The following is an 11,860-nucleotide window of genomic DNA, read 5'->3' on the forward strand; positions in this document are numbered from 1 at the left end:
TGTGCAGAATATGGAAAACGAAGAACATTCAATTAAAAAATGTCTGTGTGAAATGAAGTATTTATAGCATGTATCTTGGTCAAATAAGGATACTAGTTAAAAATTATGCTCACATATTTGGTCTTCATGTTCTGTGATACTTTCTTTAATCTGTGTGTAAGTGACGCACTGCATCACCCACTTCTTAGGCATACAGCAGACAGTGTACCAGGAGATACTGTGGTGATCCCAGTAACATGCTCCGCTTCAGGAATTTCAGTGTAATATGTTCAGAGCACACTCCATATGTCCAAGAACACAAGTGCATTATAGAGAGATACATTGCAACACCTTGTACTTGTTTGACGAGCACTGGTGGAGGAATTGTGGGGAGGTGGCTGCACATTCTTTAAGAAATTTTACATCTGAGAACTCCCAGTAGCCCTGAATGGGGGTCTGTACTGCAACATCCCCTGCAAGTGCAGCGGGAAAGATGTTAGCAGCAATCTGTAAGTTACAAAAAAACAGTGTAGACAGAACAAGGAGATGCAGCAATCACGTGTCGGCACAGCTCTCAACTGAATCTGGGACAAACCTCATCAGAACTGGGAACAGATCCAGAAACCAGGGCAACCAGGGATGCTTTTTAAAATGTTAGTACTTTTAACTTCAGATGTGGACAGAATAAGAGTATGACTCAATAGACACATTTCTGAAGCAAATTGTCTACACCTCAAGTTATTATTATTTCTAGAAGTATAATTCACCACTCGTCTCCAAAGGTCACCAGTTTTATAAGGTATTAAGAGGGACAAAGCTAAAATTTGAGTTAATTTTAGGGGTGACCCTAAAAATTAGGGATGTTTAAAAGGTATGGATGTCAGAATTTTTTAATGACAAATTATTGCAGAACACACAGAAAATGTTTGCACTCTGATGTTCCCCGAAGTGCATGCCATCTGTTATATTTAATCTGAAAAAGACTTATTTGCAGAACTGTTTCTCAAATGGTTTTCACAGTACATCATCACTGAGTTTTCATGGGAAACGAGAGTAAAAGATTTACAAATTTTACATTTCTTGTACAACACAAGAACTTCTCAACTGAAATGTATTGATTCCTCATTCTGATGCATATAATTGTAATATTTATGCTGTTTCTAAACCATATAGCATGCATTGTTTTGAAATGTCTCCCTAACTTGGCAATTATCTGTAGGAGCAATGCTGTAGGAGGGTAAAATGGTAGCTGCCCCAGGGAGCAAGCTGATAGGAGAATGAAGTCAGCACGGTTGAAGTGCTCTTTGTCTCCTGCAAGCACAATTGTCTATCATTTAAGCAGCTACAACACAAGTGTGAATTCATTAGTCTCCCCAACCGCCAATTATTATCTGCCTTTGCTGTTATGCCAGATTCACCAGATAAATCTGTGACTTCTCTTTAATGATGGCACCCTAGTTAAATCTGTCAGTTCGACATGTCCTGAGGGTCTTGGGCTTACAGTGTAAATTTTTAACCTTTAACTATCTCACCTCAGGTCTTGGTCCTGACTACCCGTTTCACTTGCCAGTTTCTGTGAAAATGGCACCTGCCAAAAAGGGAGGTGAGGAAAAAGGGCTGTTCTGCCATCTGTGAAGTTGTTACTCATGAATATACCATAAGCATCCGCAAATTGATCCATAGCATAGGCTTCAAGAAGTGTGCTCCCCATGCAGTTAGAGATTAGGAGATTTACAGTGAAGGAACACCGCATTTACATATAGACACCTGATTAAACAAAGCTGTTTGGTCTAAAAGTATAAAGAATGTTCCATATTGAGTGTGTATGATTAGAAAGTGCAACTAGGATGAAGATTCATACAGCAGACTGCATACATTCACCACATATGTGCCTTTGACATTCAAAGGTCTCAAGATGGTGAATGTTGAGAACTGAAACAATGTTTGCTTTTGAAGTGAAGACTTGTAATTTGTTCCAGTGTGGCTTCCTGATTTCCAGTTTGTTATGGCAGTTTGTGTACTTTTCAGCTTTAGGTTTTGGACCCCTACTGTGGAAAATGTGGAGAAATAATGGTTTGGTATGCTTGATCCTAACTCTGCAGTGTTTTAGGATTACTTTGCTTCTAGTTGGGGTGCCAGTGTTAGTCCTTTCTGTGTTTCTCTGTTTCGACAAATATCTAATCTAACTGTATGAGTCTGTAAACCAATTAATTCTTATATCTTTTTAATATTATGCTTGGTAGAAGAAGTCAAGGTCTCTTTATTTTTATTTAGTTATATATTCGTTTTGTCTTTGGTCTGGATTGTAAGCTAAATTGTAAATATTTCAAATAAGACTAAATTTTTGGTCCTGTTGTAGCCTCTGAGAAGTAGCATTCCTACTTTACTGGGGCACCAGGGAAGGTGATGAAGGCAAAGTGGGGACTATTGACATCCTTCAAAGAACTGGAAAATTGTATGTAGGTAAGGTAATAAAGGTAAACATTTGTGGTTTGAATGCCCTAGTTTAAATGAACAAATGCATGAAAGTAATGGCTGAGAAAAGGAAAATGCTGGAATTTTTGTAAATGTTGAAAATCCTATAATAGAAAATGTACAATAAAATAAAGGGGCATCAGAAGATTAATCTAAATATAAGGGTTAGGCAATCGTAATTTACAAACTGGTAGGTATGAGATATTAAATGTTGATGATCAGTACGGGAAAGGATTAATGAAAGGGTAACAGATGGAGCCTATTATAAACAGTGCAAGTAAGAGAGAGCTGTATACTGTCTACTGTACTTCAAAGAAGTGTAAGGGGTGATCGTTTTATCAGGTCATGTCAATACATGAAGTAAGGTTACTATTTTGGTGTGAAAGTGTTTGAGGATGAGAGTGATTGGCTGCATCATGAATCTAAGTTCATTTTATAATTCATGGGCAGATGGATAATGTTTAAAGAAAAATATAAGATTATGCTATGATGGAGGCAGCAGTTAGAAAACGAGAATATAGTTTATGTAAAGAAATTAAAGTATACTGTATAGGGTTTCTATGAAATGGAGGACTGAGGAAAGAAAATAACAGAGGATATGGTATATAAGCGGAAATAAGTGCTGAAAGAAATAGTATCACTTTTTTGGGAAAAGTAATAAGGAAGAATGGAGTTATATGAGAAACATGAGGAAGACTGAAATAAAAATAGTAACGGTATGTAAGAGTTGTGTGTATGAGGGATGAAGAAAAAAATACGTTTTTTTCTGGAGAGTTAAACAATTTGGAGAAGAGCTAAATACAGGAATTAGACGCAGATATAACTTTTCTCATTTCCATTATGGTCTATGACAATATTGCATCAGAGGTGGATAAAATAAACTTATGATTTTTATAAGAATTTGAATGAACAAGGAAGAAACTCATTAAAAGTAATGAAAGAGTGGAAGGAAAAAAATATGTAGTTAATAAGTATTTAAAGGTGTAATTGTAAAAAGAGGAACGGAAGGGAACAGACTGGATACCAGTAAATTGGAGCAGTACAAGCTATAAATTATAAAGGTTGTACAAAAAGATTTGGAAGCCTGATTAGGGAAGTTATGCAGAAAGGGGGTACATGGAGTGAAAGTAGAGATGTTGATTTTAGTCATAGTAGTAGTATCATAAGAGATTAGAATGTGAAATAGTGAGGTGATGTAGCAGAATCTTACAGCAATATTACAGTAGTGATCATACTAGTATATGTAATATTAGGATTATAGACTGGGGCCTAGAAGAAGAAGAAACGTACGAGTCAGTGCATTATACAGGGAAATGAATATTCAATTTGATGGCAGTGAGAGAAAGTGAAGCCTCAGAGTTGTGAAACAAGGATATCTACTGAGCACAATATTAATAATGAAGGCACATAACAAGGGAGCATGTGAATGCCTGTTAAAATAGTTTTATGGTTTATGTTGATGGCTCAGCAGTAATAGTTAAAAAAAATAAGGCTTGGATGGGTGAAGTGTTAAAAACAGAATAGTTATTATAAATGGGAGATCTAGTATTATAAAAGTAAAAGCTTTAAGGATGTTACAGTTGGTAAGGTTTATCTCTCGAGAACAGAAATGGGTGTTTTATGCCTTAAATCAGGGGAAAAAAGGTAGTAGAAGCAGCAAATGGAAATACATTTTTCTGAAATTAATTAGCGGATATGTGAAAGCCACTTCAAAGAAGATGAAATAAGTGTATGGTGATACATTTTCATAGTTTGGATAAGTTGGGATATGAAGGAAGAGTGTATGCTTTCCAAACAAAGTATGAGAATTTTTCATAATTATTTTTAAACTCTGGGATCTATGTTAAACCCAGTTAAGAAAGGTGTACATTCTTATTAAAAAAGAGAGAGAAGAAAATACTGAATTTAGATTGTTTTTCTTTAGGATCAATGCATTTATTTTGAATAATGCTGAAGATGGAATGAAAAAAATAAAGATAAGTTAAGGTTTATGATGTGGAAAAGGTACGAAGAAGTTTGGAATGATGTAAAAAGTGTGAAAAGAAAGTTATGATATGAAAATTAATGAACATGCAAGCAAAATAGTTATGGAAATTGGAAGTAGGAAAAGGTTATACAAAAAAGAGCAGTAGGAAAAAATTTGAATAGCTATGTGTGAAGCCTTGGGATTGACAGATGAAGTAAAATGTGCTGTAATGGAGAAGAGAGGCTAGATTTAGTAATGTACATGAAACAGTAGACTTTGGATACGATAAAAACTGACAGTTAAAGGACAAACAAAAATAAGTATATGAGTGAAACATTATGTGCAGTCCCCAAACCTGAAGAGACATTTGAGCATGCTCTAAATAAATGTGAGAATGAATATAATTTGGAAAAAATAACTTTGAATACAAATCTGAATATTTTTTAAAAAAAGTTAAATATTGAAATGATTATGTATGGAAAGTATGATAAAAGTAGGAAGGGAGGTCACTAATAAGGTGTTGTATATGTGAAGAAGTGTTAGGACAAGATATGGGATTGTGATGTCACAGTGAATTATTAGAAGATAATTGTGGAAGAAACGGAGAGGTGAAATGGGAAGTGGGTTTCTGCTTATAATTAAGATATAAATTTATTTAAATAAATTTAACTATGTAAAGAAGTTCTGATGTGTTAAGTAGATTCTAACTTTTTAAATGTAGCTCCTCGTGTTTATTTGTAGTAAGTGCTATCAGTTCTTTCCAGCTCATTTGATGGACAGCTTCTCCGGAGCACAGCACTGCCTTATGCTGCTCTGCAGTGACAGTATTAGAAAACAAATCCAAGCACCAGGTGTGGGACTGTAACCCACTGTCTTCTGGTTTTCTGACATCAGAGTTGAATGTTCTACCTGTTGAGCCACTGACATATCTTCATATTTACTAGGCTGATGGTGAAATCTTGTTTGAAATCAGTTTAAATAACGTGTATTACCGCAGCAACATTTAGAACATCTTACTTGTGTATGTGCCGTAGTACATCTTTCATAGATCTTTTCATCAGATTTGATTTGTTTAGTTAAGTATTGTTTGCTAATTTACAATGACCTTACACTGACTATTCCAGCTGTTGGTGTTTATTAGGCTACTGGAATGAACTGTTGCTTGTTATGGGACTGTTGTGCTTATAGCCCATTCTGTTAATTTTCTTTACCTAATGAAACTATGTTTAGTTTGCAAATTATTTCCTACATTGATTATAGGAATTGATTCCTCGACTTTCCTTTTTCCCCTTTAATGCATGCCACCTTCACACTTTTCCAAAAGCCCCTTGCCCAGTGGCTTCACTACCTGCACACAGTTGTCTCATTTGTTCAAATGGGGTGTGACCAGGGCATCCTTAGGCTAAGGATGAGCCCTGTGGCCCTTTCATTCCTGTCTGAAGAGCTCTATTAGCCCATCCATCTTCACAGTGGCAAATGGGTAGTAGGGAGTGGATCACCTGCAAGTCCTCTGGAGTGGCCTTCACTTCTTTACCCCAAGATGTTCATGGACTCTGCATATCTGTCCGATTAGGGAGAGGAGGACATGCATGCTCCCACACATACCTCCTGTTTTCCAGCATAGTGGGGAGGTCCCTGCCTATTGCAGTGTAAGCCATCGTGGCCTCTGAAGTCAGGCAATGCACCCAGCAACTGCTAGGCATCATCTGTTCCATAGTCCTGGCAGCCTGTCTCCCCATAGAATGACCGCTCTGGTGTCAGCTGCTCAAGCTCATCATTCTCACCTGGTCACTCTATCACCTATGCTGCTAATCGAACACGGGTTACCTAGCTCATAGTACAGGGTTTCATCCTTCCACAAACTTTATTTCTGTGAGTTTGTTGAATTTTCCTTTGTATTAAGTAGTTAAGCAAGTACTTCAGCAGTTGTTTTAGATGTTGTATTGTCAGTAGGAATTTATTAGGTTACTGAATGCTTACTACATTATATAGGTTCACGCAGTCTTGCCTTCCTTTACTTAGTTTTGAGTTCCATCCACATTTCTTGCACTTTGTGTTCCATTGTCAGCAGTTGTGTAGTTTGTTAAATGTTAATCCATGTACTATACATCTGTACTGTGATTGGGACCTCCTGTTATTATTTGCATTGTATACAAAGTCATTTTGTACTTTTGCACCTGATCAGTAATGGAAGCTGATTATAATAAAATCAAATGAACAAGGATTATAATCTCTTGAACAAAACATGCTAAAGCACCATCTGTATCTATGGCCATAAACACTTTAGATATGTCTTAAAAGTTTTTTTTTCAGATGGAAATCACAGAAGCAAGAATGGAACACAGTCTCTGGAGCAAATTATTTATAGGCAGCAGCTAGGAAAAAGTATGGCAAAGCTCAACATACCAAGGTAATGGGCTAAGAATGACGTCTAGTTAAAATGTTGGGAATACTGAAGGAACACTGCCCCCCGGAATAAAGGAAGTCTTCAGCAGCTAGGGGAACGTGTGTGACAATTTAACATCCCTGGCTAGGAACCATAAGAGGAATACACCTGGAAACGGCTGTAGCTGGGAGACTGAATAGCAACCCTGCAGCAGTGGGCTAAGACAGCACAAAGTGTAAACACCAGGCCCAGTGAAAAACAATATGCAAGTGTTATGAGGCAAAGAAGCTGAGGGATGCCAAAATAAAACCACCAGAAAAAAAACTATGGCTACAATTCAGCAGTACCGCGGTAACCATGGCAAGTAGTAAAACCAGCAGGAATACTCAAAGCACAAAAGCTAGAATAGCTTATACCATTAGCTAAGCTCCTTAGGCAGACATCTACCACCATATTGAGCCTTGGTAGTGTTTCATTGCTAAAAAGTATGACCTGTACATTATACAACATCTTCTAAGGTTATGGAATAGCCTCTTCTTATAGTTGTAACAAGTTATTCACTACTTCCTTCAGCGGTAATTCTGATACTAGTATCAACACGAGGTTGTGATCAAGTTTCTTGAAGTTCAGTTGGTCAGAATCTTGACACCTAACCCTATGAACCTGCTGTAATGCTGGTCTGATTACACCTGACATACACAAGACAACACTTCCTAGATGCTTCTATTTTGTGCTTGTTATATTTTGTTATGCTACCCAGCGTGTGTTGATCTTCACATAAAAGGATGACCTCTTCCTAACTGATGTCAGTCTGTGTAGTTTATTTCATATCAAGATACAAGTCAGGGTCAGAAAAGTACATTCTGTAGCCCACATTATTCTAAACAGAATGTTTGGTTTCTCCAGACACGAAGGTAGTAATGAAGGAGGGGGGGGGGGCAGTTTGCTAGAGGGATTCAGAGTGTACAGTGATGTGGTAGCTTACATTGGAGAGAGGCTAAATGAGCTGCAGACTAAAGGTTGTTGACCATGTCAAGTATGGGTCCCAAAATGTGTCATAGCTGAATTGAGTAGCAAGCTGTAGTGACCTTTTGTGACTCTGCATCTGTCTGTGAAGCCATGTCCTTCTCTACAATGAATTTCTGTTGTGCTGTATCCTATAGCTGCCTATTACACGTGTAGGAAGGGTTTTTAAGGGGATGAGTCATGGTTGAATTGCACAACAGACTGTAGAGACATGAAAGCAATCAAACGATTCTAATAGTCTACTAGAGTGAACAGTCACGCTAGGGTACTTTCTTATATATGTATATCTGCGATTCCTTTTATTAGGGGCATTTCTGCAAACCAAAGAAAAACTGTCCTGGCTGCCTGCACTGAGGGACCACTCCATAAGGTACTTTATGTATTGATGAAAAGGCAGAGATTGGTTGTCTCTGCATCTGATGCAGACCTTATGTGCTGCTTCATGCCTGGCAGAGAAGGCTTTTGGTTGTTTCTGAGTGCAGGCTTGCATCATTTTGTGGCTTCTCAGACTAATATTAACATTGTCTTCACCTTTCTGGTGGACAAATTGAATATGCAGATGATGCATAGGGCAGTTTTATAACAAAGCCTTCAGAGATTCTGTCATAAGCCATGTTCCTTGTCAGTGAATCTCATCCCTGCTATTGTGCCCAGCTGCCTTGAATGAAGGTGTAGATTGTTTTTCAATCAGCAAGTCAGAAAGAATCTCCTGACAGTAGATGCCTTCTTGAAATTATTGTGAACTTATTCAGCTAGTGAAATGGTTAAGGTAATCCGATATCTCCCAGAGATCAAGTGAGGAGAGATTGCATAGAAATGCTATAGAGCTAAGGGCAATTTTTATATCCTGCAAGTGGTGATGTAGTTTCTTACCAGAACATTTTTTGTTAATTTCAGGCAACATTAGTGTACTTTGCCTCCTTAACCAAGCAAGGCAACACCAAGTGACACGCACCATCTGAAGGGAGACAGTTTGACTGGGAAACATAAATTAGAGCTTCACAACTCTTCAACAGAAGTCTTGAGAGACAGTGGATCCTCAAGACAGATGTTGCAAAAATTAATTGCGTTATTTTGTTTTTCTAGTGATTTAACTTTTGTACATTAGATAAATGTGGGTCACTACCATTTCAGTGCCATTTACCAGGAGTGGTATAGTGGATGTATTCTCCTTGTCCTAGTAGGATCCAAACATTCCCTCCATTTTCTTTTCTGATCAAGCTTCTCTCGTGATTTGTGGGAAAGGTCCAGGTTTATTGTTATTGTTCAGTGCTGGCTCTGGTGAGCCTAGTTTAAAGTATTTTTGCTCCATGTGGAAGTACAGACCAGTTTTCATTATAGACTTTTCTGCACATCTGTTTCATGTGAACCAAAAACTATACCTCCATGCTTGTGTTTAGATGATTAATTTTTTTCAAGCTTGTCTGTACCTAGCAGAATCTATCCAACTCCTCAGACTTTCTGTCCACTAGTTTCCTCCCTGAGATGTGGAGGACAGCTGTTGCAGAGCCCTTGCATAAAGGGTGGTCTGTATAGTGACCCTGGAAATCATAGGCCTGCTTACCTCTATTTTATTCTTCAAAAGGGTTACCAAGGCCATTGATAAAAGGATATAAAGTCCACACTGAATACCTGCAATTTGCCAAGGCTTTTGAAACTATCCTCCATGCTGGCATCATTATTGCTAGACTATTTCCAACTTTGCATTAACCCATACATAGTTTACTGGATAGCGAACTGGTTAATCTGATGGCACATATGGTGTTAAGTTGGGGTGCTTTGCTCTACAGAGAGAAAAATCACCAATGGTGTCTCACAGGGCTCTAGCCTAGTCCTCATTTTCTTTGGTATCTACATCTGTGATATGAAAGTTATGAAAGCTGATGCAGAGCTAAATCATTCCTCACCAACTCTGCTAGAAAACAAATATTTTCCATGCCTACTACCATTTACTGTCTCATATTTGCATCAACACTCACCACCCTTCTCTCAGTTCAACACTCTTAACTCGTACAGACTTGAAATAAAATAAACAAAAACTTCCATTGCATAGCTATCGGTCAACTAAACTCGCTGGATTTCCTAAACTTAAATTTCTGCATGTAAGACAAGTTCACAAGATCCTGAACACTCCTGAATCATGTCCCGCTAACTCTATTCACATCCTGGTATCACCCCACTCGCAATTTAAGATCCACTGATAATTTCCTATCAAAACTAACCCATTCCCATCACTCTCATGAATTTGCTTTGTACTCCTGCTATGTAGCCAAGATGTGGACTCCCTTCCCACTACCACTTGTGAAATCACAGCCCTCTGCCTATTAAAATTCAAACTAAAAATTCACCTACTCATTATTCATGCTTGTTGCTGCCCATTGTCACATCTCTCAACCTCTTAGCATAAGAAATCTAGACAAAGCCTAAAACAATTGGGGGGAGGGGGGACAAGACCCCAAAAATAGGGACAGATTTTAAATATTACTCTTATTAACTTAGTTGCTAGAATAATAGGTTTTGTGTGAGCTACAATAGGAGGTACTGCTAGCTATGCCAGGAGAAGTAGAGCAGTGGATGTGTAACATATGCCAGCACAGCTAGCTGAATTTTGTAAAGAATTATATGTAATTTGCATTAGATTAGGTATATGTTTTAACAGAGGATAGTGGAAGAGAAGAGGTTAAGCTCAGTCTCAGCTAACTTTGGAGGGTAGCTGAAGTTAAATTAGGACATAAAGATTGTACCTTAAGTTCTGAATGTAGCCAGAGACAAAAAGTCTGTACTATGAAGCTTGCTGCATTGTCATTGGGGTGAACTAATTGCTATTCTGAAAGGGTAGAGGTTTGAAATTTTTATGACTTCCAGGAGCCTGCAGCAGGTCTGAGCAAAGCTCTATCTGTGTGTATAAAGGTCAGTAAATCTCTTTCACAGTTTACAGAAGTTGATAATTTTGATATTTTTTTCATATATTTGAAAGAGTATGTAAACAGTATAATGTTGACCAAGGGCTTTGGGTAGAGTTCCTGCCCCCCTTACACTATAGTAAAGCTGTAACCAAATTCTGGCAGCTTCTAGTGTTGATGATAGTGTGGGAAACAGTCAGATGACAAGATGTGGTGTCTATAACTAACTATATCCGCATAATAATTAGATATTATACTGAAGTTTGTGTCGGACTGAGCAGTTTGTTTCTTGGAACCTGACCTAGAAGGATCCCTTGCCTACTTCATCTTGCCTTGCTTTAGTAAGTGAACCAGGGAATAGTAACCTCCTAGTCTGGAAAATATAGTGAGATTAGTTAAGTACTGTTTTTCCGCATCTGTGTGAATCTATTCATCAGTGTTATTTTAATATTTCCCATGGTTAAAACTCTTTTTTTTTACTGTAAATAGATATTTTGTATTTTCATATTCTTTTATTATTTTTAAATATATTTAAACTTTTCATTGTGGCTGCTCCTTTTAGAAAATATTTCAGTTTTGAGAGTATTTGCATATATTTGGTGATAACTGTGGCCACTCTGAAAGCATGGCTGTTTGGTCAACATATTACCACTTGTATTAATATTAATTTCACTCAGTATAATTGGATACCCTTTTAAGAGCCTTACAGTAACTGACTGGTAACAGTGAATCTACACTGTAGTCTGGGCAAAGTTGGTAGAGTGGGTAATCCGTGCCAGCCTTCCTCTGTGTGTGTGTGTGTGTGTGTGTGTGTGTGTGTGTGTGTGTGTGTGTGTGTGTGTGTGTGTGTGTGTGTCAGCTATTTGGAGCAGGGGCATGAAACAGTGGTTTCACAGAGAGGGTACTAGAGGACTTGGCTTAGACACTTGGTTGAGGACCTAACTCTGCAGCTGTGCTGGTGGGGAGCCTTACGGGTGACCTGGGGAGTGACAGAGAGAGACCCAGACCCCAGGCTGTGTGTGTTCCCTGTGTGCTCTTAAGAGAAATTGTACTCGATGCAGAGAGGTCTGCATCTAGAAATACTGAGTGCACCCATTTGTATTCCAAGTGTACATCCCTCTCCAG

General features: G+C 38.0%; 1 pseudogene; it reads left to right on the plus strand.

Annotated features, from left to right (window-relative positions):
* Positions 1-1,560: 1,560 nt before the first annotated feature.
* Positions 1,561-1,915, plus strand: LOC122787436 (annotated as a pseudogene).
* The last annotated feature ends 9,945 nt before the right edge of the window (positions 1,916-11,860 follow it).

The sequence above is a fragment of the Protopterus annectens genome, chromosome 13.part0, assembly GCF_019279795.1.
Source record: "Protopterus annectens isolate FY-2018-M chromosome 13.part0, PAN1.0, whole genome shotgun sequence".
In the NCBI taxonomy this organism is placed as follows: domain Eukaryota; kingdom Metazoa; phylum Chordata; order Ceratodontiformes; family Protopteridae; genus Protopterus; species Protopterus annectens.